This window comes from Cyanistes caeruleus, chromosome 7, assembly GCF_971803275.1.
Source record: "Cyanistes caeruleus chromosome 7, bCyaCae1.hap1.1, whole genome shotgun sequence".
In the NCBI taxonomy this organism is placed as follows: domain Eukaryota; kingdom Metazoa; phylum Chordata; class Aves; order Passeriformes; family Paridae; genus Cyanistes; species Cyanistes caeruleus.
The window spans coordinates 38,626,918-38,654,577 of record NC_141707.1 but is presented as its reverse complement, the minus strand read 5'-3'; the positions used below and the strand labels follow the sequence as shown (position 1 = coordinate 38,654,577).

The following is a 27,660-nucleotide window of genomic DNA, read 5'->3' as shown; positions in this document are numbered from 1 at the left end:
GCAATGCATAGGAAAAGCTTTTGGTTTTGTTTATGTGACAATCAAGGAAAAAAATAAAAAAAGAGATTCTTGCTTTTAAGTAGGTCATTATTAGAGGAAAAGAGTTTTGTTTGAGTGAGGGTAATTAATGCCTTTTCAAGACTGAGACACCTGAAGGACATCTGGTTACGGGATTGAAAAAGTGATTGGTGTAGCCTGGAGCTTTAAATTAAGGTCATCAAAGGTGGGGTCAGGCTGATGCTGCTCACCTCAACCAGGGATGGCTCAGGAGCAGCTTCTGGGACTGGGCATCCTGCAGTGAAACCACCTTGGGTGCCATGGAAGGAAGTTCTGCTGGGGGCTCCCATCACATCAGGGAGAGAAGAACCTGGAGAGCCACCACCACCTCCTGCTTCCGAGCATCATTTGCAGCTCAGGGTAGGTGTGATGCAGTTTTTGTCTCTTGGATGGTTTTGGTGGGTTGTACAGAGTCCATGGTGATGTTTGGCCTGGTTTTGGGGGATTTGGATTAAACCTGTGTGGTAACAATGAAGAGAGATTTCAGGCCTGGTGTGGCTCTGAGTTGGTCTGTGCTTTGGGGTGAATTTCACCCAGTATCTCCTCTTTTGTGGTCTATGAGGACCAAAATGCTTTAAATTCAGGTTTTATTGTAATGAAACTGGAAAATGTTTTCAGTAGAGAAAATTCACAGTGGTTGTGGAAGGTAGAAATGATTCTTGTGTCTTTGGGAGCTGCTCCTTGCTTTTAGGCTTGGTTCTGGCTGAGTAAGCGGCTGTTGGAGCTGTAGCATTTTCTGTGCCATGTTTGAGAGATTTTTTTGGAAGTTTTATTTCCATTTCCAGCAGAATGTTTGGCCCTTCTGTTCTCCACCACCACCCCTTGCCCCAGCACACTTGGCTGGCTGCTCATTGGTGCTTTCCAGAACTTTCTCTGAAGTTTCTTTAAAGGTTTGTACTTTTTGTGGGCATAATTTGGCCAGCTAAGAAATTGAAGCATCAATGACTTTTTGCTTGAATCTAATGCAGGAGATACATGAGCTGTTCCTGTAATTCATGGAAATGCAAAGCCAGTAGTATAAATGAAATAAATAGAGAGCTTTGGGTATGAACTAAAGACCCAAGGAAAAGGGATCTCTGTAGCAAAATCAGGAGTCAGTTGCAAAAGAAAAAAAAGAGAAATCTGCTGTTCTAGACTGCTTTTCTACTCTTCCTGCAGTAAACTGCCTAAATGTCAATGAGTGTGTTAATGTACATCTAAACTGGTTTTTCTAAATAGTACAAAAGGGATATGTAATGATGAGTCAAATATCAGCATAAATTTATGTAGTTTCTAATGGTTTTGAAATTTGTATGTATCAGCACTAGCTCCTACTAATTGTTTAATGGGAAAATGCATTTAATTCAAGTTGCTGCTGGAAAACCATGTGAAACCCTGATTTTATTTTTTGATTTTTTTTTTTGCCAAGTAGAAGTAGCTGTGTGTGCTTATGGTGGAAGATAATGGTACCAGTAGCAGAATAAAGAGATTTTTCTGGAGGAGCTCAACCTGTAAAACTATTGGTTGCAACCAAGGAGAATAATCTCAGTCCCTTAAATTGTTTGTGGGATATCAAGAATTTGTGTTGTTGAGTTTTGGCCAGGGAAGGGGGCACAGGGCTGTGCTGCTGGAATTTGGAAAGTTTTTGGCAGTGTCATCCTCTAGTGATAAGTCAGATTAAAACATGGACTTGATAAAGTTCAGCTTTTTCTGTGGCATTTTCCTGCAAGTGGGGTCAGCCTGTGGTAGAAGATGCACCTGAGGTGCTACAAGAGAAAAAAATCCAGAATCTGTGGTGTATTTGCATAATTTTGGCTGAGTTTTATTCATGCTGCTGTGCTGGGATGGTTGAATTCTGGGGTTTTTTTTTTCCCTTAAAACAAAGCTGGGGAAGGCCTGGTTGCAGAAGCACATGGGAAAGAGTTGCTATCCCCAGCTGGGCAATTGCTGCACTGTACAGAATTCTACAGATTTGCTGTAGATGTGGAAATAATTAAAAATGTGTTTTCTGTACCTGAACCATTCTCTTTGTATATGAGTGGAGCTCACTGAGATTCTTGCTGCTGTTTGTCTGTGCTGTGACCCAACTTATTTATCAGTAGCAGCAAATTGTTAGTCATTCTCAGAAGTATCCTGAATAAAATGTTCCAGCTAAACTGCACTCAGAGTGGGGGAAAGAAAAAAAACAAACAGCCCCACAACAAAAAAAAAAAAAAAAGCAAAGAAAAAAAACCTCCCTGCAACCTGATCTGGCTGTTATGGGAGACAATTATTATAGTTCTTCACTTGCAAATTTTCCATTTGTGTTAAGTTGCTTCCCACAGTCTCTCACTGTCACATTCATTCAGAAGCCAGAATGGCATTGATAGAGCTGAGTGTTTTGGCTTGTTCCCCCCAGTTCTGCCTGGAGACTGGATGTACAGGATGTAACAGAAATCTTCCCCCAAAATTCTGCCCTCCCAGTAGTCTGTTTTTTTTTTACTTGAAAGCACTTCTTAGGCTCTCCTTCTCTGCCTTTTGTCCTAATTCGAATATGCTTTGAAAACAAAACAAAACACTTGAAATGGCAATTTTGGAGCTTCCCCCTTGCAAAGCTCTTCCTCTTTCAGATGATTAATAAAAGAAATAAAAAAACCAGCTCGAAAATCCTGGTTTGAAGCTGCCCTCACTTGTCCAGAGATGCTCTGAGGGCTGGATCCCTCTGCTTTGGAAATAGTCTGGGAGAGCTGGAGCGTTCAGGCTGTTTAAAGGAAAAATGCATTAGATTCAAGGAGCTGTTGGAAAATCATATAAAAATCCTCATTTCTCCTTAGTTTTGCCAAATAGAAGTAGTGGTGTCTGCTTCTGGTGGAAGATAATGGTGCCAGTGCCAGAATAAAGGGATTGTTCCAGAACAGATCTACTGTCCTGAGCTGAGAACTCAACCATGGAGAGGAGAAGAATCCAGGGAGACCTTAAAGCTTCTTCCAGTGTTTACAATGCTCCAGGAGAGCTGGAGAGGGACTGGGGACAAGGGATGGAGGGACAGGAGCCAGGGAATGGCTCCCAGTGCCAGAGGGCAGGGATGGATGGGAGACTGGGAATTGGGAATTCCTGGCTGGGAGGGTGGGGAGGGGCTGGAATTCCCAGAGCAGCTGTGGCTGCCCCTGGATCCCTGGGGTGGACAGGGCTTGGAGCAGCCTGGAACAGTGGGAAGTGTCCCTGCCATGGCAGGAGTGGGATGGGATGAGTTTTAAGGGCCAACACAAAGAGTGAGGCCGTGTAACTTCCCTGAATAAATTAGTTTTGTTTGCAGCTGGTTCCCATCCTGCTCTGGAATATCCATGTTGGGTTCAAGAGAGCACTGTGACTGTTGTAGATGTTGTCAGTCTGGACTTTTGGTTTAGAAAGGACAAGGTGCCTCTCTCCCATGCACTGCTGTGAGAAGGTGCCTCACATCCTCCTCCCTGCCATGATTTCCTCCTCCTCTGATGCAGAGGTATTTGCAACAATAACAGTTTTCAAAAAGAAAATTAATAAAACGCGCACACGTTTTTAATTTATTTTTTTTTTTTAAGGCTTGTGATTTCCTCCCAACAAAACTGTCACTGAAGCTGGTAACTGCATTTAGCAGGAATGATTAGAGACGTGTGACAAATTTACAGCGAAATGCGCAGCAGAACTGGGAACGTTTTTCTTTTCATCAGCTCTAAGAGGAGCGAGGAGGGGTAAACATGTTTTCCTCTCCCTTTCTGCCTGACAGCATACTTGAAAATTTAAGATAGGGGAGTATAACTTCTCAGTAATGTTTCTGGTGAAGTATCAGCCAATTTTTGTGATAGAGAAAATTCATTCTGGATGGCAATCAGTGGCCATTGGTTAACATCATTAATCAACAGGGATATCTTGGTTTATCAAAACAAGAAGTAGAAAAAAAAGCTCTTGGTTTTACAGCAGTTAATAATGCAAAATTTTTTTGAATGAAGGATAAAATGTTCTTGTCCCATAATGGTCATGTTTAATATACTTATGAAACACACAGCGGTGTTTACATTTTGGTTCTGTACTTCTTGTGCCCACAAAAATGGTGTAAAAATATAAATATGAGGGCCTGTGCTGCCGTGGGAGGGGCTAAACCACAGTGCTTCAACAAAATAAAGAGCTTCAAGGTGTTTATTTGCAGATTTAATCACTATGCAGCAGTCTTTCTTATTGTCTAGTTTCTAATAGAATGTAGAACTTCACTTTATTTAGATCAAGGTAAAAAAAAATACATTTTTTAATAGATGGTGTTTTTTGAGGGCATGGAGTCTATCTACATGTAACATATTTTAGATGAATTCTCTTTGAAACTGTTTCTAAACAGGGTTGGAAACAGGTAAAATTATATCCCATAGATTGAATACAAAATCCTGAACGGAGTTAATGAAACCCTGACTCTCTTGAGCAGAGGTACATCCTATATTGGATCGAGATTATCAGCAGCAGAATGGAAAAAGATTAGGGGCAAAAGTATGTGGAGGCCTCAATTTAATGTAAGTTAATATTAAAATTATGTCTGGAAGTCATTTAAATCCCCTAGTAATGGTTAGGTGGAGGGAAAGCAACAGTGTTTAAGTGTTAAAAGAGGATATTGGCTGGTTGGTTGTTGGGTGGAGGGAATGTAAAGGTGTTGGACAACTTTGGGAAAATATAACGCACACCTCCACGATCTTAGATCGTTGTTAAATACCAGACCTTCCCTGGAGTTACAGTGCTTTTGTTGTGCTCCAGGGAAGGCTTATCAAGAGAAAATAAGTGTTGTGAGGAAGGGGGTTTTGGGATGATGAATGTCCCAGTTGATACTTGTGTCTGGAAGTGAATTGCTCATTTTTATACTTGGATTTTTATTGAAAAATATCTCAAGTATTACAGCGGTGCTTGAAGTTAAAATCGGGTCCTGAACATGCCACAGGATAAAGATGATCTATGTAACTTGTGACAGTAGAAACATGTAAATTCTGTTTTATAAAATGCTGGTTTTTGGTTTGTTTGGGTTTTTTTTACATTTTGGGGGCAAACACTGAAGTATCATGTCAGTGTTTTGGTTTAAACTTGGATTTTTGACTATTTTCAGGGAATTAACTGTGACAGCAAAAATGGTGTTTTTTTCTGTGAATCTGTAAGTGTTGATCATGCTGTGCCACCAGGTGCTTTATAATGATAAATTTAAGTTTCCATTTGGACTGAGGTGTGTTTAATCACAGATGTGACATAGTTTTACCCATGTAGGTTTATGTAGGTAAAGAAAATGACACAGGTGAGGGGAGGTGACAAAAAAAAAGGAAAATAAAGGAAGATGATAATAAATAAAAATAAAGGTTTGTGATGCAGAGCATCACCATTTTGATGATTTGGGGAAGGGAAAGGGGCTTTGGTTTTCATCTTCATGGAGGAATTGAAGAGATGCTGACCCCAAAGGCCACACTAAAATGCCACATAAAGTTAATGTGTCACGATCGTCCTGTGCCCTCATCAATAATCTTCCAGCGGTGTTGGGGTGTGGGATTATTTTTGACTTTGTTTCCCATCCTGAAAACCAGGGTACTGTTCCTCATCTGTCTTGCAAGGATGTTGTATTTACCAGGGAATGCATGCAGAATGATTTCTGAAAGATGCTCTAGAGTGCAAAGAATTATGGCATTGTTTTTATTCATGACTTGAGCTGGGTTTTAGTTAGTTGCACGCCTTTGTATGCCGCGTGTTGGGTTTTCACAGCAACGCCTGTGTTCTCTGGGTACCTAAGCAGAGCTTTTCATTTTCAAACTGCATCATTCAAATGCTGGATTCGTACCAAATTCACCTCCTCCACACGTTTGAACCGCATTATTAATAATAATATGGTTGATTGCTGATGCTATATATTTGTTTTGCAGAGAGCTCGTTGAGAAGCTGGGCGTGTTAATAAGGTACGGTGTGTTTCTCCTGTGTTCTCAGCAAGGCTCCTGCCTGGAGCATGCAACTGGCACTGCCCATATTCTCTTTCCACCACCGCTCCTAGGCAGAGCACGCAGGCGTTTGCAATTCACCAGATCATTCACAAGTTACCTCCAACCCAACCTTGTCATTGCAATTCGTCACACTTACAGTGGATGCTTTTATGTGCTGCATCTCGCCCGAGTCTCATCACGCCAGGCCAGTGCCACAGGCTACGAGACAACAACAAAGATCTCAAGCGTGGTTTAAAAGGTAGCACTATAAAAGAGGGGGAATAATGGCTGCAATCACTGCTAGATGTCCTGTTCCCACAGATCCTGCAGCCTTCCCTTGATTTCAGACCAAAGCTGAGTAGTAGGAATGACTGCCTTCCCCACTGCCACCTTAAACCTGATTTATCCGGCACCCTCAGCGTGGAGAAGCCCTGGCATGGTATTTCTGGAGGGAATACACTGGGCACAGTTCCATTGGGAAAAATGCTGGAGGAGGCTCTCCCTAATCACCTTTTGGCTGATGCTCTGTGGGAATTGGGGTGGTGTTATGAATGGACCTCTAGCTGTGCAGAGTTCCCAGCTTTGCTGCGGGTTTCTGGGGTGTCCTTGGACAAACCATCAAAGGTTGCTTTATCTCTTGTTGTAAGCAGCGAAGTTATGCTATTCCTTAAAGGGAAAAAAAAAGTGAGAACAAAATAGATCTGCTTTTCCTCTGTTCTTCATCTGGAAAATGCAGCTCATAATTTTTTCATAATCCTTCCCCATCTGGTTTCTAGATACTGGAATTTGTGCCTTAGCATGGTTTCATACAGTCCCTAACATAATGGTTTCTCGGTCTCAGGGATGGCCCTCAGGTCACAGGAACTTTCTGTCAAGAGATGCTGCTGCACTTCCAAGTGCCCTCTGTGGAGACTTAAGGCCTGTGCACCACTTCCTCTCCTGGAGTCTCCAGTTCTTATTTCCTTTTGTGGCACTGGGTAAACTTTTGTTTTCTGTCAGCCTGGGTTAGTTCTGGTAATGATTTGGTTGCAAATACACCCATGTGAGTTTTGGCACAAAGCATGTGCAAGCCTTAGCATGGAAGACTGCAATTCCAAGCCAAGGAGCAGCTGCCTTGAGGTTCTCTCTTAAATTTCTCCTTTCAGTCACTAGAACTGTGCTGAAGCTGCTTTCTCCAGATTGCAATAAATTCCTGTCTCTGGAGAAAGACAGGATTTGAACAAATGCTGAACTGCATGAGTGGAAAGGATTTTTTGGGAGTGAGGGCTTTTGAAGAGATTGGAGGAGGGTGGTTGTCCTTAGGAACAACATTTCCAGCCCCATCACCAGGGATATGATGTTACAGCACACTAGTCTGTGCTGGGGAAAGTGCAGGAGGAACCAGTTCATCAGAGATGTGGCTGCTTAGCCAGTGGATCTCTCATGCTGTTATTTTATGTTATTTAAACATAGATAGTGTGAGAAGGATGTGTTCCTCTGCCTCCTTTCCATGCACACACTGGTGCTGGCAGAGCTTTTGACAGAGCTCATGGGAGAGGAGCAAATCCAGGTGTGCACACAGGGATGCACAGCCTCAGTCTGGCTGGGGCACCGTGAATCACAGAATTGGTCAGGTTAAAAATGACCTCCAAGATCATTGAGTCCAACCATTCTCCCAGCACTGCCGAGGCCATCACTAACCCATGTCCCCAAGTGCCACATCCACAGGGCTTTTTATGCCCTCTAGGGACAGGGACTCTGCCTGCGCAGCCTGTTCCAGTGCCTGAGCACCCTTGCAGTCAAGAAATTTTTCTGATACCCAATCTAAAGCTCCCCTGGCACAGTTTGAGGCCATTTCCTCTCCTCCTGTCCTTATTCCCTGGGAGAAGAGCCTGAGCTCACCTGGCTGTCCTCTCCTGGCAGGGAGATGTGCAGGGCCAGAAGAGCCCCCTGAGCCTCCTTTGCTCCAGGCTCAGCCCCTTCCCAGCTCCCTCAGGGATTCTCCAGCCCCTTCCCAGCTCCCTCAGGGATTCTCCAGCCCCTTCCCAGCTCTCTCAGGGATTCTCCAGCCCCTTCCCAGCTCCCTCAGGGATTCTCCAGCCCCTTCCCAGCTCCATTCTCTGCACACTCTCCAGCCCCCCAATGTCATTCTTGCAGCGAGGGGTGCAGAGCTAAACACAGGATTTAAGTTCCAGCCTTGAAAATCCCAGCATTAAGCTCCACCCCTGGAACTCGCAGCACAGACTGTCAGCAGGTGATGGATTTTGGGAACATTGTGGTGTCTATTGAAATTAATGAGAGTTTTGGGGTTGGTTTTTTTTTGTGATCTCAGTGAAGCGAGAGGTGTGGAAGTTCTGCTGTTCACTTTTTTTCTTGCAAGAAGGTTTTTATGTCTCATTAAAAAGAGGAGGGGTGGTCCAGGACACCCTGGATTGGGTGTGTTTGTGCTCTGCCTGAAGGGCAGTGAGAGCCTCCTTTGCTTCCCCACCCTCCTGGCGTTTCGTGTGTGTTCCCCTCGCTGTAACCGAGCGCTGCTATAATAAGATTAGGCCTGGACTTTTCATTGCAGCCTCTCAAGTTTCTGTGAACATGTTCTCAGATTGTAGGCATCTGCTCAAATGCAATTCCTGCAGACAGGCTCTGCTGCCCCCTCCCCTCCTGCAAAATGAAAGGATTGAGAAATGACAGCGCTGCCCGACTCCTCGGGTTTCCTGAGGAGATGCAGGATCTCATTGCAGATAATATTCAGAAGATGCTTTCTTTCTTAATGATTTGGTCGACAATGGACAGGAAGAAAAGGTTAAATAGCAATGAGAAACTCCACTAATTGCACTTTTGAGGAGTGGTGCTGTAAGTGATTACACGCATGATTGAAAGCCATACATTGGCTCCACAAATACAGCCTGACCTACCTGTATATTTTCAATAAGAAGTAATGTCTCCTATTTCTAAGAGAAACTAAGAAAAAAAAAACCCTCACCCTGCTGTTTTTAGCTATATACAAATGATAAAAGCAAAGACATCAAAGTGTGCAGCCTTTCAACTCATGCTCAATTAGAATAAAAGTTTGGTCGCTGTTTTAAACATTTTGGGCTAACTAACTGTGACAGCATCTCAGCTCTGCAAATGGGATGATTTTGGATTGACTTTTGATCTGACTGACAGTTTCTTATACACTTCAGTGTTGGTTTATGGCGTACAAGTCTGCATTTGAATCCACATGTGACTAATTAGGAACTGTTTATGGGCTGCATGTATGCATTCACACAAGAGCAAAAGGGTTATTTGCAAACTGGAGGCACGTTATTAATGAAAGAGTTAATTTAACAAGGTGTTTGATGTGCTATTTTTATAGGGTCTACAACAAAGATGTGAAAAATAAAAACACAAAAGAGTGTATTTAGCATAAAGAGTGGATATATATATATGAATGTTAATGTCAGATATGGAAGCTGTAACAATGAAACTCTCATCTAAAAATCACCTAAAATTGTTTGGCTGTTGGATGAAAACAACAGGTTGAATTTTAGGCATGTTTTAGAGTACTTTTACAGTTTTTGGGCATTGTAGGAATTTCACTGTAGTTTCATTTTTTTACTTTTCTGTATAAAACATGACAGAAGAATATACATTTATGTTGATCTCATCTAACTTCATGAGGAAATGCTCCTCACACCTCAAGTGGTGTGGTGGCATCCGTGCCCCCAAATACAGCTGGGGGGCTGGAAAAGTCTGCAAAGAGGAGTTCCAAGATGAACACAAGCATAATAACATTTTCTTGATAAAATAATGCTCCTGTGTCACAGAAACAGAACTGTCAGCACTCCTTTGTCGGCCTCTCTCAGGCTTAAGAAAGGGTCCTTGACAGTTTCAGCATTGCCTTTAAATATCTTATTGAAATGTAGATTAAGACTGTACATCTTATAATAGTTGGAAAGCCTTTTCATTTTAAGTCTTGTAGAAAAGCAAGTATTAAATAAGTATTAACTTTAGCAGTTATATTTTAGCATTTTTCTCAGGTTGATCCCTGCTAGACCTAATATTTAGATTTATTTAAAGAGGCAGTAGATTACCTGCCAGTACAGTAGTAGAGCATTGTGCATTGCTCTGAGTCTCCATAAAGTAAGATTAGCTGTATCTTTTATTAGTGCCATCATCTCTCCTGTATTTCACAAAGGTGTGGGTGCTGCTATAGGCAATGATGTCTCAGTGTTCCTGGTTTAGCATTTTCAAGTGTTTCTACCATCAGCTTAGTATTAATTTATTTTAAATGAAATGCTGCTGAAATCTTTTGTATAAGTAGGGCTCTTCCAGACTCTCCTGTAATTCAGAAATCCTCATTATCCTGTTCATATAATTAAGTGATGTGAAATACAGTTTAGTGTAGATTGTATTTATCATTCTGGGCTCTTCTTGATATGTAGACTGTTTATCCACTTTCTATGTAGAACAATTGTATTTTAAATCAGTTTGTGGGTACTAAGTTTGGACTTTTGGACTTGAGGGAAAAAAACTTCAGGAAATCATTTCCACAGGTGTTAGTGTCTTTTTCTGCCCTAGAAAAGGATTTAAATTACCTGCAATAATTAATCATTTGTGCACCTCCTGTTTGTAGAGGTAAATCTCCACCAGACCCCTTAAACAATGACCAAGGTCACAGGAACCTTGACTTCAAGGTGATGACCTGGATGTGACAAGGTAGCCTTGTTATTACCTTTAATTCTTAGTTAACCCTTTATTTCATTTATTCATATATAATTTAAATGATGAATGCAGTGAACTCAATTTTTTTTGCAAAGCTTGGCTATCAGAAGGATAAATTCCAGCTGCACAGATGTGATGCAGAGCTAATTGAAAGCCAATAAACACGAGATTTATACACTCTGACCTTTCAGAATGTGTCCCTGCCCTAAACGAGTGCAAGAAATACTGGGCTGTGATGGCACTTGGGCAGTTCATACTTGCTGAATATACACAAATAAATATTTGAATGCAGACAAGGAAATATCAGCCTTGGCTCGCACGAGATGGGGACTGGACAGCAGAAGGAAATGATTCATGAATGAAAAGAGAGACTGAGCAGTGCAGTAACTCGATTCAAAAGAATATTAAAATACTCCCTGGGAGTTTTTCAGTCCTGTGGTAGCAGTTCAGACCCCAGATGGCCAATTCATAAAATTCTGCAATTGTGTGGGAGATTCTGCTGGGTATTTTCATGGCCTTTGAAAATAGCAAGGTATTTAAATATTCCTGAAGTTCCTTGCTCTCTTTTGCTTCTGGATTCTTGGGTGGGCTTAATTATGAGCCCTACCCTTGAGTTGGGTATTTGCACTTGGATTCAAGAACAGAAGGAAGATAAGTTTAGCTGTGATTTTTTTTTAGTGGCCAAGTTAAAATTCCTCAAAAAATGCAAAGACTGGAAGGGATCTGTTTTCCTTTAATTGGTGGAATATCTGTCTCTGGACTTTGGGTGTGAGCAGGGTTGGTGTAGAAGAAAACAAGGAAGTGTCTTTATAGAGCAATTCTGGAGATGTTTAACACACACCAGACTTATCAACTGAAAATTGTTGTGATCTTTTTCTCTCTTTTTTCTCCTGGTGTCTCCTTTCCTCTCCTACAAAACCGTAGCCCTCCAAACTGCTTGTGCAAAAATATTACAGACAAAATATTGATATTTTTTATTTCACAGGGATTTGATTGGCTTGGGTTGGGAGCAAAAATATAAAAATAAGATACTGTGTTTTGGCTGAATTTTCTCCTTTTAAGAAAAATAATCTAGAGTGGGATATTTCACTGTTCCACTAACCACTGGGTCTTCAGAGAACTTTGAGTTATAAAAGACTAAAGAGTGTAGTTTTATGTAATTAATTTAAAATGATGGGGAGAGCATAATCTGGCATGTCCTTACTCATGTAACTGTGTTCAGCCCTCTGGTAGGGATTTGTAAACCAAAGGATAACGCAGTTTTATGCACAGGAATGAGAGGAATGTTCAGCTCCACAGTTTGCAGCCATTCATGATGGAGCAGTTTGGGTATTTTTTTGTCCCTCTTCAGCCTTGAAATGCACATTAAACTTTTCATTTAAAATGGTGTAATGCTGAAAGAGCACCAATAAAATCATTGTCACTCCTCTGGATTTATATCCAGTGATAAGAGGAAGGACTTTGTCCTCCTGATCGTGCTTTGACGTTCAAATCAAGCTGAAATGTTGAAATGAAGCACACACACAGAAATGCATAGTTGATCTTCTAGTTGATATTGAGCCAAAACTGTGAAAAACAATTGAATTTCTCAGAGTTTTGATAAAAAAAAACCCATAAATGGTTCCAAGTTTGCTCAAGCAGAGTGCAGAGATTTCTGGGAGTGAGATGTGAGGAATTCTTGAAAAACTTTGGGAAATCAGCAAATTTGGGATGGATGTGGACTGAAGTTTAAGTACAGAATCTCAACCCAAGCAAAATTTGTCGTCTTTTCAGTTATGTAATGAAGTTTGTCCCAGGTCCTCGACAGAGCTGCTCATTTCTGATGGATCCTGATGAAGTCTGCTGTGATTATTACATTTTATTACAAGTTCTGCACTGAGCATGGCCAGAAATGCTTTGTGGCAGTTACTAAATTAGGAAATTACTCAGCATCGTGATTAAGATGCCTATTTTAAGGAAATTGTTTGATTTTCTGTTTGGTGAGACAGAGCTCTCCTACATTCTGCTAAATTCTGGGGGTTTGGCGCTGGTTTTTACTTAAAACAACATGTCTGCTTTATATAACTTGTAAGTATTTGTTTCCTGGTGAGGCCAGTGGGGACATTCAAGAAAACAAACTCTCCAATAATAATGATTAGGTGTAAGTAAGGGTTTTTGGTAGTCCTTTAACATTTTGCTGTGTGCTCTTTTGCTCCCTCTTCTGATTTTCCACCTGGGAATGACAGAGAACTGCTACAACAAAGAATTTCCTGACACCACCACTAGGAAGAGTATCTTGTTTTAATAAAAAAAACCAAAAGCAAACCAACTTTTTTTTTCAAATTTCCCCTCAAGTTCTTGCAGTTTTGGAAACATAAGGGGGAAAATAAATGGATGTTTGCAGATGAAGGAGAAAATTATCCTCTTTTTTCTGATGTTGGGGAGAATTCAAAAACAATGAGGAGATAAAGAGACAAGATACTATAAGAATTGATTTTACAAGATTTGATGGAGAGATAAAAGATTATGGGATAATACAGAATATAGCGAACATAGAAACCATTGGGAGAAATCTACATCTGTGTCATTTGTCACCTCTGTTGAGTCCCATGGAAACTCCAGGAAATTCTTCAGTGGAAGTTATGGAAATCCATATGAAATCTGGGGGTTGGAAATCTGAAAATTTTTCATTGCAGCAACAGAAACCCTCAGAACTGATAAGAAATTAAGACTGGAATAAAGGTCTCTCAACTTGTCTAGACTGGAGCTGCTTTCAGTCACTGAAAATGTTGTGTGAAAAAAGGAACTGACTCAACAAAGCCTTCTTATCTGACTACACTTTTGATATTTTCCTTGATGTGGACTAAAATCTTGAATAGTTTTTTTGATTTTAACTCTGTTGGAATGAGCTTTGGAGACAGCAAGTGGTTTCAGTCCAAAATGCGCATTTCACTTGTGACTTAAAAAAATTCAATTTCATTAATTTGAAGAATAAACCACTTGTTCTGCTTGGTAGTTTTTTGTTCACTTTCATATGTTTTTGGTGTTTTTTTCCTCGAATCAGTGTCTGGTGATGAGGTGAGCCCTGGGAATAGCAGCAACTTGTATGTGGGGATGGGAAATCTGTTCTTGGTTATTGGGGGTACATTTCATCTGCAGAAAGCTGCAATTGTTGTGTATTTCTCTGCTAGTTCATTAGTCCTGAGAGTTAATTACCTGTGAGGTCACGTGAGACTTGTCTTTTCTTGGCAGGTCAGCCTGTTGCGACATGTTGGGTGTTTTTTGTGGGAGCCACGTGGATTTTGGGTTTTACCTCCCTGACTTTGCCCGTCTGTACTTTACCACAGGTGTCATCTGGGCATGCCATTGTCATGGGATGGTTTGGGTTGGGAAGGACCTTCAGGGTCACCTAATTCCAGCCCCAAACTGGTCAGCAGAGAGGGATTCTGCCTTCTAGGGTGTGGTAAATCAAGTGAATTTTGGCCACAAGTCCCTATTTAATGAGGAGCTCCTGCTGCATCCTCTGGTGGTGATGTGCTCCATTCCTGCCATTTAGAGGACACACAGATCATCTTGTTGGGCACCTGAATCAAGCCTTACATTTCTTCCTTTTAATTAAATAAATCATTTCCTAGAGGCACCTTTTGATGTGCATTGACTTTTGAGGGGATTAGGAGTGGCCAGCTGAGACACCGATACCTTGTTAGGTAAAGGAAACATCTCCAGTGTCTGTGAGATGAGCCAATGAATTCTCTTGCTGTGTCTTGGGGTGTTTTTTGCTACTTTTTGATGTTTAGGTTCTTTATATTTTAGCTCTTTCTAATGATTAATTTTCCCCATTGCTTTAGGGGACTTCTGGCACCCCAGTACCAGGTCTAAATATTTTTATTTCCAAATGAACCCAAAAACCCAAGTGATGAAAACACATATCTGTAAGGCTGACAGTACCACAAGATGTGCAATTATTGGGTTCCTGTCATAGTGCATTAATATAACTGTTAAAATAGCCCTAATGTGGTTTTGGAATAAAGTTTTAATATATATATATTGCAAATAGAAGTATATGAGGCTTCTGAATGACTTTGACATTAAATGAGGTTTCACTGGAGGATTTTGAAACACTCAGGATGCTTCTGGCAACTGCAAAACATTTTTTCTTCAAAGACTGAAGCTGGGTAATGCTAATGTTAAGTAGAAAAACTGTGAGACTCTGAATCTCATCTGTCCTAATGTCTCCAGGTTGATTTTTCTGATGTGATTATGTCAGAAATCTTTCTCTTCTCTATCCCTGCCATGCTGGGACTGGAGAGAGGAGAAAGGACCACCCTGGGTGATTCTCCTCCTCCAGCCAGAGGTGAAAATTCACTGCAGATGCTGTGCTCAAGTCACGTGCAGTGACCAGCTTGAAGTGTGAATCTGTCACTTGCTGAACAATTTGTCATACAAAACTCATCCCAGATTGCTCTTCCCTTTGGCCACTTCTCCCAAAAGTGGGAACCTGTGGTAGACTCCAGAAGCCCCAAGACTCACAAATGTATATTTTGATTTAATTTTGTCTCACATAAGTGAAGCAAGTTTTTCTTAAATCCAAAATACTAAAATTCTCAGAAGATTCATGTTTTACTGAAATACTTAATTTTTAGATTGATTCCATTATGAGTTATTAATCTGCTGCCCAGTTTTTGACCTGACCTAGAGTCAGTTGTAAGGACCATAAGTATTTTTTCTAAGCTTTCTTGTTTTTTGTGTGAAACACCAGTAGTAAGAAAACTTCAGCTAGAAAGAAAAATTAAAAAAAAAATAGAAAAAGCAGAAAGAATTGTCACTGAAAAGCAAAACTAAAGTGTTTGTGTTTTAAACTACTCATCTGGGATCCTTTAAGTTATGCACCAGCATTTTACTGAAATAGTAACAAAACAGGGAACACCTGAGTTAGTTTTCAGGAGTTCTTTATTTGCATCCCTGACCCCCATTTTTATTGGCAGTGGATTTCAGGCTTCTCTTCTTTGTTTGCAGCTTGAAAATGGGACAGATTTTCTTTTATAAGCTGCTGGCTGCCATTGATTGTTGTTTGGAGCAGCTTCAGGTGCAATTTGCTGTCTCTTGCCATGGATGACTGATCCACCTGCAGGAAGAGCTGGGAGCTGGTTCATCCTTGAGCAGAACACTAAGCACAGGCTTGGGTTTAAGATTTATCTAATTAATAAAAAAAAATAAGAAAACTTCTGCCCAGGGCCCAGAGTCCTTCAGCATCATTTGTCTTTGCTGCTTTTCTTTGTCCCCTCTCAGTGGGATGTAGAGAGGTATAAAAAGAAAGGGTAACAAAAATATATTGGTTAAGATTTGGGTCCACTTTCAGGAATGGGTTGAAATAAATTTCTCTCCATGTTAGATGCTGCAGATGAGATTTTCCTCTGTGTTGCACTTGGCTTTATATGAATGTAGCTGAGAAATCTCTCAAATTTCCTTTCTCTTGGAAGAATATATCGAATTATAATTGTCAGAATGGTTTGAGATGATCTTGTTTGCTCAGGTAGAGTTATATTTGTTTTGACTCCTGGATATTTAGTTTTGAGAGTATTAAAGCAGCAACCCAGTGATTCTTTATTATTACTCCCTCTGATAATACCCTTTCTGTCTCGTAAATAATAATAAAAAGTGAGTCATCGATACTTTGCAGCTTCTTAGCTACAAGGTGCCTGTAAGAGAAGTCGGTGCATTGCCTCCAGGGAGTAGATTAAAGGGAAGATGAGTGTGTTTCTGCTTACTTTCTTGGCTCATTGCTTTATGGATATGTGGGACCTAAGAAATAAATGGTGGTCAGAGAAGAACAAACACATTTATTAGAGGAGTTAGGGAAAGAAGCTGTTTTGCTGTTTGCCAAGGTCCTTCTGAGCAGCACGTTTGGCAGCTACCAAATGACACGGCCTGCACAGAGCTGATCTTGACGAAGCCTCTGGGATGTGTTAAAAAGTAAACCAGAGCAAATCACGTACTGGAAAGCATAACTCAATCAAGGAAAAATGTATGATTAAGGGCGACATGGGCAAGGAAAGCTTTGCCAGAGCTCAGGGTAAATATTTGTATCAGTGTGAAGTGAAAGCTTCACATCGCTGATGTCAAGCAGCTGGAATTTTCATTGTTTATAAACTTTTGTTGTTACAGTTGGGTTTTGGCAGAAAAGGTACCAAAGAGGGAACCGTTTCCCAGCAAGAAAGTTCGAGTTTTGATAAAACGGCTCGAGCAGATAGGAAAGAAAAGATGCAAAAATTTATGGGCCTTTTTTAAAAATAGAATCTCATGTGACCACAAGTTGCCTTGTGATGTGAGGCTGACTCGTCCTGCAGGAGTTTTTTGTGTATTTTGTGGGCAAAATCCAAGGCTGACCACCACTCTCCTCTCACGAAGGTGACCAGCAACAGTCAATTTGAGATTTAAGTACTTGCTATAGTAATTGCAGCTTTACCTTGTTCTGAGTCCAGAGTTCATTTATCTTCAGAGAACATTGCCAGTGTGAGTCAAATATTTTAATGAGAGAAGTATGACCTACTTGGGGATTCAACCCAACTTTTGGGTTCTATCCAGGAGCCTTAAGATAAACTAATATGACTTTTCCCCCTGCCCCTTACCCTCAGTGCACTTAAACTGCAGCTATGGGCTTGTGTTGTTGTATTTTACACCATATTTTATTCAACCAGAATATTTTGGGGGTTTTAGTGCTAATCTGTGCTGATATCAATGCTGGGGTAGAATTGCTTTATTCTACAAGAAGTACAAGGCTGGTTTTGGTTATTGTTCTCTAGGTTGGGTCCATCCCTGTAACACAGGAGGGAAGTGATTTATGCAGAATTTGAGTCACTGTGAGTGAATGTTTTTAACTCTGGAAGTTCTGGGTCTTAATCCCAAAAGTTTGTTATGAGGCTGGTGGTTAGACTTTTTGAAGGTGAATTTACAGCCGAGCAACATTGATTCCTCTGAGAAAGGAGAGAGAAACCAAGGTATTTAAAAGCCCATAGGGAGGAAAAAAAAAATGAAATAAAAAAGGAAAGTTTCTCTTGGGTGAAAACTCCGAGCCTGGTGCTTGGATTCCCAAGTAATGAGTTACTGAGCTCTAAAGGAACCTGGGCTCTGCTCAAGAGCTGGATGTGTATGTGAAGCATACACATATGTATTTGTTACATATGTGTAGCTGCCTCAGTTTCAAGAGCTTTATATTTTTGTCAGAGTAAAGCAGGGGCTACCCCTGCCAGTGAGAAACACAGCTCTGCAAGAACCTAACAACATTACCCAGCTGCACTAAGAATAGAAATCAAGCCCCTGCTGGTATAATTAAGAAATCTTCACTTCCAGTCCCTGGGCTTTAGAGACCTGGATCACTAACTAATTCCAATTTAGAGAGCTTTTTTGATAAGAGCTTTTGTAAACTAGGAAATAAGCTGAGAATGAAAACTTTTCAGTGCGAGTATTTTAGCTGCGCACTCAGCCTGTTCAGTGTTATTTAATGTTTGGTCTGTCCTGGAGGGAAATCAGATATATCAGCATTGAATTGAAGAAATACAGCACACTCGTGCTCCTAAGGGTTTTGTAAAAAAAAAAAAAAAGTGGCACTCATCCATGGTCTCGGATCTTACATTTGGAAAAGAGCAGCAATTTCATTCATAAATATAGGGCCTGGCCAAGCAGCCTCATGGCAAAGTCACCTCCTGTGTGAGTCCTGGCTGCTTGGAGCTCTGGGTGATGTAGGGGTAGAAATTCAGGCTGGGCACAGATTCTTTTTCTTGATTAATCTAATTTTTCTTTTTTTTTTTTTTTCCCTCTCCTTTTTGTAATGTGAACTTCATAGCTGATTCTGGTCTCGTTTGTAGTGGTGTGGGAGCTGTGGCAGGAGCTGCTCTGGTTGACAGTGATGGGAAGGATCAATGTCACCTGTTCTTTTATCCTCCAAACAAGATTAAATATATATTTATCAATATATCGTCTCCGCAAATGAGAAGCATTTGTCAAGGATGAAAATCATCAGAAGCTTGACTGAACATCATCTACTTTTTTTTTATATACAAGCAGTTACTCTTGGTTTGTTTTCATTATAGCTTCTATTCTGCTCATCTCATTCTTCTTTCAGGTTTTATTAATTTCCTTTATTCCTCACCAGTTGGCCACTCCTCCTCCCGCAGCTTCTTTGAGGCAGCAGGCAAATTTGGTGCTACTTCTGTGTGATTCAAACCTCGTAACCCACACATTGCAGGAGGTTTAGAGACACTGGTGAGATCACCCACCCACTCATTAGTTATTATTATTTTATGTATCATGGTGTAACAGGTCAAATATCTGCCTCGTAAAAGTGTGCACGGAGAGGGAAGTGCTGCACAGGAGATGGAACAGAGTATTCCATTTCCAACACTCCTGCTGGCATCCAAATCACTCAATCTTTCCTACTTGGCTTTGTCACCTGGGATGAAAGCATGGTAAACCCCTCTGTCATTTGGGAGCTATGTGAATTTTGGACAGACTGGACCACAGAGTGAGATAATAACAATGTTCATTATAAAATTCTCACAAGAGCTGGAGAGTTTTTAAGTTCCTTGTCTGCTCTTTCATGGATGTTGAGTGGATGAGAGGGTTTTTCACAGAAGGTCAGGCGGGAAGGGACCACGGTGGGTCACTGGTCTCACCTCCCTGCTCCAGCAGGGCCATCCCAGAGCAGTGGCACAGGATTGTGCCCAGATGGCTCTGGGAGACTCCCCAGCCCCTCTGGCCTCTTTTGCAGCACTGGGTCACTGCCCAGCAAAGAAGTTCTTCCCCATATTCAGGTAGAAGTTCCTGGGCATGAGTTCCTGCTCCACAGGCTGGGCCCCACGGAGCAGAGCCTGGTCTGTGCTCTGACCCCTTCCTGCAGACTCTGAGAGACATTGGGGTCCCCTCTCAGCCTTCTCCAGGCTCAACAGCTCTAGTTCCCTCAGCCTTTCCTCGCCAGGGAGATGCTCCAGGCCCTTAATTTGTGTTAGCAGATCATGTAACACCTAAGAACCCTTCACGAATTAACAAATTAATGATTCCCCACCTTATTCCAAATGAAATCTTCCTTTTGCATCTCGCTCTCCTCCTTTCCTCCTTCCATGGTTTGATATTCCATCCTAATTTATGTCCTTCCAAACATTATGGCAGGAATACAAATGTAGGAATTTCTTTAATGGAAGGGGGCTTCCATTTCTCAGTAGACCTGGACTGAGTACCAGATAGAGCTCACTGGTTTGATCCAGCACAGGGGCTTGGGTGGGCCTGAATTATCAGAAAAGAGCACAATGTGCTCAAAGTGACTGTTTATTCTGGTTCTGGTTTCTGCTGTTTCTTAAAAAACAGAGTATGAGGTGCACACAAGGTGTAGGAGGCGGCAGGAGGTCATGTGGGAAAAGACCTCAGATCCTTGGGTCCAGCCATTAAGATGAGTGAAGGAGGTACCCAGAAGCTGGAACACACTTTTCAATATTCTAATTGCTCTGGGTCTGGTGGAGATGAGTTTTGGCTGCAGCTCTGTCCCGTTTGCCCAGCTGGTGGCATTTCCTCCCCATGGATGGTGTGGGGAGGGTGGCCTTGTGCTGGTGACCTGCCCACACAAACCTCTGAAGGCCAATGGTTTTACATCCAGCTTTCCTCCAGGAGGGATTTCCATCTCCTTCCCGGGAAATCTGCATCCCAGGTAATGGGATGGACCCTGTGGGCACCAGCATCAGATCTGGAATTTGTGTCCAAGGCTTCTTTTCAAAGTAGAAAATAAGAATATTTTCCTTGATGCTTTCAGAGGCTGGCTACTGCTTTTAAAAGTTGCAACCCCAGCCATGTTTGAAGCTTGATTTAATTTATTTTTTTTTTTTTAAGGAGGGCAAGAGCACAGTTTAGACAAACATTTTTTTAATATTTTTTTTTTTTCCTGGAATGATGAAACTACTGCACTGCAATCAAGCTGCAATAAAAATGTGAAATACTGTCAGACGATACGAAGCTGGTGCAAATGAAAGCCAGCGATAGAGACGGAATCCTAAAATAAATTCCAGGAAAAAAAGCAGGCTATTTACTTTCAAAATACAGAAAGTAAACTAACCTTAAAAGTACTGGGACAATGCAAAATGCCTTTGGCTGCGTGCAGGTTCAGCTGAAATAGAAGTGCAGATCGCTTGTGCAGTGAAAATAATTGTTGAGAAAAATAAAGTAGAAGTATTAATGATAATAATAAGAAGAAATTGGGAGCAGGCAGTGGAGGGAAGCCAGGGCTGGAGTCAGCTTTGCAAAGGGGACTGTAGGTGGAGCTCGGATCTGCGAATCCTCACTCCGGCTCCACAATGAAGCAATTGTTCCCCAGTCTCGGCGATGCCTCCTTCCCCCCGGGTGTTTTTTGGTGGTGTTTATTGGAAGCTGTACCTTTCCTCCGGGGCTGTCCCGGAGCGCTCGCATCCCCCGCGGAGGGATGCTCAGCCTTCGGGAGGAGCGCGGCTTTATTCCCACGGCATCCTGGGCTTTGTGGAGCCAAGAAAAACCTTCTCGGGAACACCTAATCCTTGGGCTGCTGCCTCCGAGCACCACAATCTCCCTCCGAGCACCACAATCTCCCTGCACGGCTGACACGGGCCGCCTGGGACACTTGAGGGCTTTAGGTGTGTCTCCCTCTGAAGTCAGCCACAGCCGAGCATGAGGCAAATGTGCCCAGACCAAAGAAAATAAATTATGTGGGCTCCAATTTTTCAGCAGTTATGAAGTATTAAATTACACATCTGAAGAAGTCGCTCGGGGATTAACCCTTCGGAACCCGCACGGAGGGTTCTGGTGGCTCCTCCTGCACGCGGGTCATTGATCACAGGGCTGCAGTGCTAATTGAGATGTGTGTCATAATTAATTGTTAGAGCAAAAAAAAAAAAAAGAGAATTGGAACGTGCAGAGAGGAGACCTGCTACCTGTGCAAAAGCTGAGGGGTGTGTAGGGGATGAGGAAACAGGTCTGGGTTTTGCCACTTTCTCAGGTGCGTCCCAAGAATGTCCGGAGCGCCATCAAACTTTTAAATAAAACTATAAAGTTTCATTTAAACCTCTGTTTTGTAGCCAGGAGTGCAGCTTCCAACACGACATTAGCAGGCACTCCAGCACAGTTAACACGGCCTCTCGGAGCTGCATCTTGGTTCAGGTTTGGAGAAGTGCTCGTGAGCCACTGCGATTCCGCTGAGTTTCTTGCTGAAAAGGCATCAACTCTGGGCAAGAGATACAAAAAGTACATTCTGCCCTTCCTCCTCAAGTATTTCTGGTTCCCCACAACCATCTGTAACATCAAATATCTGGTACGTTGTGTTGCTGAAACTTAGAAGTGTAAACCCCACGCTGGAAAAACAAATGGTTAATTTGTTGGTTTTTTGGGTTTTTTTTTTATGAGAGGATTTTTTAAAGGTATTTTCTTAAGCAAATAATTAGCCCATGGAAGCGATAGTGATAAACAAATAGACAATTATGCAGAAGGAGGCTTTGGGTTTGTTCCCCCCACTCCCCTGTTATTGCACTAATTAAGCTTGTGATCTTCTTGTAAACCAATCTGAAACTGAGTTTTGTAATAACTTCAGGAAGCTGCTTTATTGGTGAGTTTGCTGAAGCTGATGCACCCTTGCTGCTCTTTCCTGGCACACATGGCTTTCTGTGGATGAAAATCAGTGTTCCCAATCATTATGCTGCTGTGGTGGTTTTTTGCTTTTTTTCAATTTCGGAAGGACCTGATCCTCAAAACAGTGAAAAACAATATTTTGTCAGCATGAAAAGAAAATTTGGGACTTAGCATTTAATCTTCAAAGGCAAGTTGGGATAATTCCTCCTGCTGGGGCCATGGGTGGCTGTGTGGTGGCCCTCTCCCAGAAGGGACACACCGTGGGGCTCGTGCATCGTGAGGACGCTGGGCTGGCCACACAGGAGCTGGAAGTGGAGTGAAAGGGACACACAAAAAATTTGGAGGTCGCTTCTGAGGTCTCAGGGAATGCTGTGGCCCCGTTGCCTGTAACCTCTGTGGCAGGATGGAAATGACAGTGACCCTGTAAGATTTTTGGGCTTGCAAAACGCCGTGTGTTTCATTAAACTGCTTTTATGCCTTATGTACCCCTCAGAGATGACATGTTTACGTGGTCTGTATTACAGATGAATATCTCTCTGGCCTGAGAGTGTCTTTCCAAACTCCCTTATTTCTCATTTCCCGTCCTCAATGACATAATAGATTTAAAGTGCAAGGTAATTTTCCACCTCTGTATTTTTAGAAAGGTTTCAGCTAAAGAATAGACCCAGTGTTTGAGGGGGTGGCAGCTGTAAGCATCAGTAAAAGATATAAGTTGTAGAAGATAAGGCATGGAGGAGGTATAAATACTATTTCTGTGTATATTGAAAATGGCTTCAAAATGAGGATATGTTTCTTTTATAGTAGTATATTCTCCTTAAAGCCTGCTGTAGTAGGGAATGAATCAGGACGTGCATGTGTGTGTAGGGGGTTTCCTTTTTTTATTTTTTTTAGGGATCACTTATTTTTTGATGTTACTTTCAGTAGTGTTACAGTTTTCCAAGAGTTTCCAAAAACAACTTACTGGATTCAGTGTTCTGAGTAAGATTTTTTTTTTATATATTTTTTTTCTCCTAACTGATACGTGGCATTAAAATTCATGTAAAGTGGGAATATTTGAAAGCAAAGGAAGGGAAGTACAGTACTGGAGTGATACCATGAAAAAAGTGAGTCTCTTCTGTATGCACAAGCAAATGGGTAGCAAGAGAAAATGACTGGATTTAATGACTTTATAAAGTCTTAAAAGCTTTTTGGCTAAAACTTGGTAGAGAACCTATCCTATGGCTATTTTTGAGGCACATGGGTTTTTATTAATAACTCTCAATCCAGTTTCTCCTGACTCTTTGAGCCATGTTGTAGGAGGCTGCTCTACACAATCAACCCCACACAAAGGTTTTTTTTTGGGGTCTGCTGAGGAGGTTTTGGGTCAGTGTGGGAGCTCTGTCAGAACTCAGTGCCCAGACCGTGTTCTCAGGATGGCTGGGGGGGCTGAACAGTGCCAGATTTATCACAGATTTAACATGTGATCAGATTTATCACATAAATCTTGTGTTATTTCTTTCAGTTCAGCAGTCCAGGGTAGCATACACATCAAAGCCAGGTCTTTGTTTGTACCCCTAAGCACCTCCAAACTGGCATTCACCCTTAAAGACCCAGAAGGTGCAGGAATTCTGACTTACTATACTTTATTGGAGCTATCTCAGCTTGCTGGGAGCAATTTGTGTAACACTTGTAACCCACTCACTTTCCACGTTGGGATCAGGTGAGAAGGTCATGGATATGTGACACTGTTGACATCAAAAATATGACAGTGGAGTCATCACTGCTTTTAGGATCAAGCATAAGGCATTTCTGCAATGTATGAAAATTGGGGAGTTTGTCTGCTGAAGAGAAAAGAGGCTTTGGGAAGTGTGGAAATGGAGCACTGTGCAAGGGCTTTAATGCGGATTAGAGCACCAAAGCATTTTGGCACTTTTGGGTCTGTGCCAGAACATGGCTGGGATGAGGCCAGATGAAAAACCTGCATGTGTAGAGTCCCTTCCCAGCATCCCCAGTTTGAAGGGTGTTTAGGTGGCTGGATTAATTCCAGCTTTGGGGCAAGCTGGTGCTCCCACGTTCTGGTGTGAGGACCTGGAACACGTGGATTTTCTAGCTTACATATTTAAGAGACTCAGGAGATTTTCTGAAGCTTTCCTGAGCTCCACTTTTGAACCTAATCAAGCTCTTTTGTGGAATTTAGAGTCAAGTGGAAAGTGCAAAAACTGGATTGTGATCAAGGAAATGCAACGAACACTTGAACTGGGAGGTAAGGGGTAAGGTGCCTCCTGTGACTTACGAGATCCAAAACAGCACTGAGGATATTCTCTCTCCTGTTCTAAGAAACCAGATCCAAGTGGTTTCTTTGCTCTGTTCCCTTTGTAAAGTAGCTATGAGGAAAATTACAGATAAGTCTCAGCCAGAAAATCCATCTGGTATGAGAAGAAGGGGCCAAAGAACAGCTCTTTGAACACTCAAGGCTGCCTTCTGTCTTGACTAAACTATCTCCTGCCCAGTGGTGGGGTCTCCCATTCCCTTTGACTCCGTTTTATTTTGTATGTGGGTAGTGAAGGTGCTGTGGTAAAACAATTCTTCAAATTTGGAAGGATTTAGCATGGTGTTTCTTGCCCTTGCAGAGGTGTCCTGCTCATTTCTCTCCCCAAGGTTCTCTTGGATCAGGTTGTGTCAGGGATCATGGGTATCAAAGTCTGGGGGCCAGGGGAGACTCCTTGGCAGGTCTGTTCTTACAGCTGGTGCTTTTGTCCACAGTTGGTTCCAAATCCTTCCCCCCCAAAATATTTAACAGTCATTTCGCTTCGCAGTTTTCAGCCAAAGTTAGGATGGAAGAAATCGGGAGATTTTGCTGAGTTTTGTGTTCAAACGGTAAGAAAATAATACAAGTTACTTGGAGAGATTGTTTTGAAACTCTGAAGCTGAAGGGTTTCTGTCTTGCTTGGCAGAAGATAATTTTCAGTTTGTGTGCATTTATTTAAAGACAGGTTCACACTTGCAAAGTCTGCATGTCCTTTTTTCTGAGCAAAGCAGGGTATGGCTGAGCTATTTCCCACCTCAAGCCAGTGGCTTCAGCTGAAATATTGGCAGGGGTTAGAGCAGAGCAAGCAGAGAGGAACCCAATCCCTTCTGGGATATGGTCAGCTCAGGAGTGTCCTGCAGCCCTTTCCCTGCTGTGCTGGATGGAGATCCATGCATGGATGCCATGGGATGACAACAATTCCAGGTGGGAATGTAAGAGTGACTTATTTCCCAAGCCTGCACTCTGCAGTGGCAGTCACCTCTAATTAAATAGTTACAAGAAGTTGCTTTCAGGCAGTTTCAGGGCAGCAAGAAAAAAAACTTGCTCAAAGGTAGGATCAGGCACAGCTGCAACAACATCTCCCTGAGGGCATCTAACATGCATGGAGTAGAAGTTGAGGGTTTAAATCTCTCCTCTACAGCCCAGCTGGGAAGGAGGTTATTCCAATTCTTACATGGACACTAATGCATGCACAAGCTGCAGCAGGCTCTATGACTATTCTTTTATTATCTTCTTTCTTCTGCTTTACAGAGAACAGGTCTTGCACCGGTGTCACCAAGGAGCTGGTGATACTTGTTCTCCAAATGCTCTTTTTGCTGTGTGGCTGATGGAATAAGGGCTGCCAAGGTTGTGTGTTGGAGACCCTGCACCTACCCTTGGGATGGCTGGGAGAACAGTGTTTGTTCAGCTTGGAAAAGAGAAGCTTTGGGGTGGGCTAATTGTGGCATTTCAGTCCATGAAGGAGCCAGCAAGAAAGATGGAGATTATTTAAAGGGGCATGGGGAATGGCTTCAAACTGAGAACAGGTTTGGATTTAGAAAAATTCCTCCCTGTGAGGGCGGGCAGGCCCTGGCACAGGGTGCCCAGAGCAGCTGTGGTTGCCCCTGGATCCATGGAATTATCCAAGGCCAGGTTGGACGGGGCTTGGGGCAATTTGAAACAACAGAAGGTGTCCTTGTCCATGGCAGTGGGTTGAATGGGATGAATTCTAAGGTCCCTTCCAACCCAAACCATCCTGGGATTCTGTGATACAGGAAATGGAGCTGGAATCTGCAGTGCTGGCCTCAATCTGAGCATGTTTGTCTGTAACTGTGAGTGGAATCGTAGAATCCCAGAATGGTTGGGGTTAGAAGGGACCTTAAAGCTCATCGTGTTTCAAGCCCTCTGCTACAGGCAGGGATGCCTTCCATTGTACCAGGCTGCTCAAAACCTCATCCACCTTGGCCCTGAACACTTCCAGGGATGAGGCAGCCACAACCTTTCTTGGATACCTGTTTCAGCACCTCAGCCAAGAGGAGGAACTTGTGTTTCTGCTAAGAGGAGACACCAGGGTACCTGTATGGAGCGCTGTAACTGAGAATCAGCCTGGCTGTTTATGCACAGACAGTGTGACACCAACGTTCTGCTCAGCAGAGGGATGGATGGAGCTCCAGCAGCTCCTCCTTGGGCACAGACCTGGCTCCAGGGAAGGTTCTGGAATGTCTGTGCAGCTGTGGCAGTGGGCGATGGCAGAGAGGTGTGAAGGGCTCTCGTGCTGCTCGCTCTGCCCAGCTCCACGCACTCTGTCCCTTCTGTGACAGCTCTGCTCACCCCCTGCAGTGACAGCAGGACCTGCTTGAAACCATTTCAGAGCCACAGATGACACGGAGAATCAGGCAGCTGACATTTGCAGGGAGGTTGGAACGATTCACTGTTCTCCAAGAGACACTGCTCAGGGAGATCCCCTCTGCTGTTGCTGATTGTGCTGAGAACTTGTTTTATTTTTTCTGTCCTAGATGCTGTGGAATATTGTACTCTTTTGGCAGATTGATTATAGCTTGAAAAATATCTCCTTGGCCTTTTTGGAGAGGCTGCAGGGGTGCTCTTGGTGTGAAGGTGTACCTGGGATCTGGTAATGGCTGTTTTGTTAACTCTGTGCTAACAGGAGCCATGTGAAGGCAGGCTCCCTGTCCCAAGGAGACAGTGGATTTAGCAGCCAGAGTGTGCCAGGAAGAGGCAGGGGATAAAAACTTCCCTTGCACAGTTCCTGTGGTTGTCCCTTCATGTCCCTGGCCCATGGCATATCCCCTTGGAGTCATGGGCCTGGGAACATGAAGGGACAGCTTCCTTCCCTTCCCATCTCTGGCCTCAGTGATGCTGGGCTGTGCCTGCATAGGAGGTCTCAGGAGAGATGTCAGGTAGAAAATCTGACAGATGAAAGAAGCACAGGACTGTTACTTGTGTATTTCCACATTAATTTATGTTGTTTTTTACAAATGAGAGGGGGATCTGGTGTCAGAGGATGAGGCCTTGGAGAGGTTGTTAGACCCATGTAAAGGATGGGCACCTGGCTGAAAGGTTTGTTGTGTGCAAACAAAACCCATGGCCTTG

The 27,660-nt window shown here is 42.6% G+C and overlaps 1 long non-coding RNA gene across 1 annotated transcript; it reads left to right on the top strand.

Annotated features, from left to right (window-relative positions):
* The first annotated feature begins 224 nt into the window (after positions 1–224).
* LOC111931820 (uncharacterized) lies at positions 225–13,661 on the top strand. Its single transcript, XR_002865767.2, has 3 exons — positions 225–417; positions 5,931–5,963; positions 6,056–13,661. It is a non-coding gene; the product is annotated as an uncharacterized LOC111931820 (long non-coding RNA).
* The last annotated feature ends 13,999 nt before the right edge of the window (positions 13,662–27,660 follow it).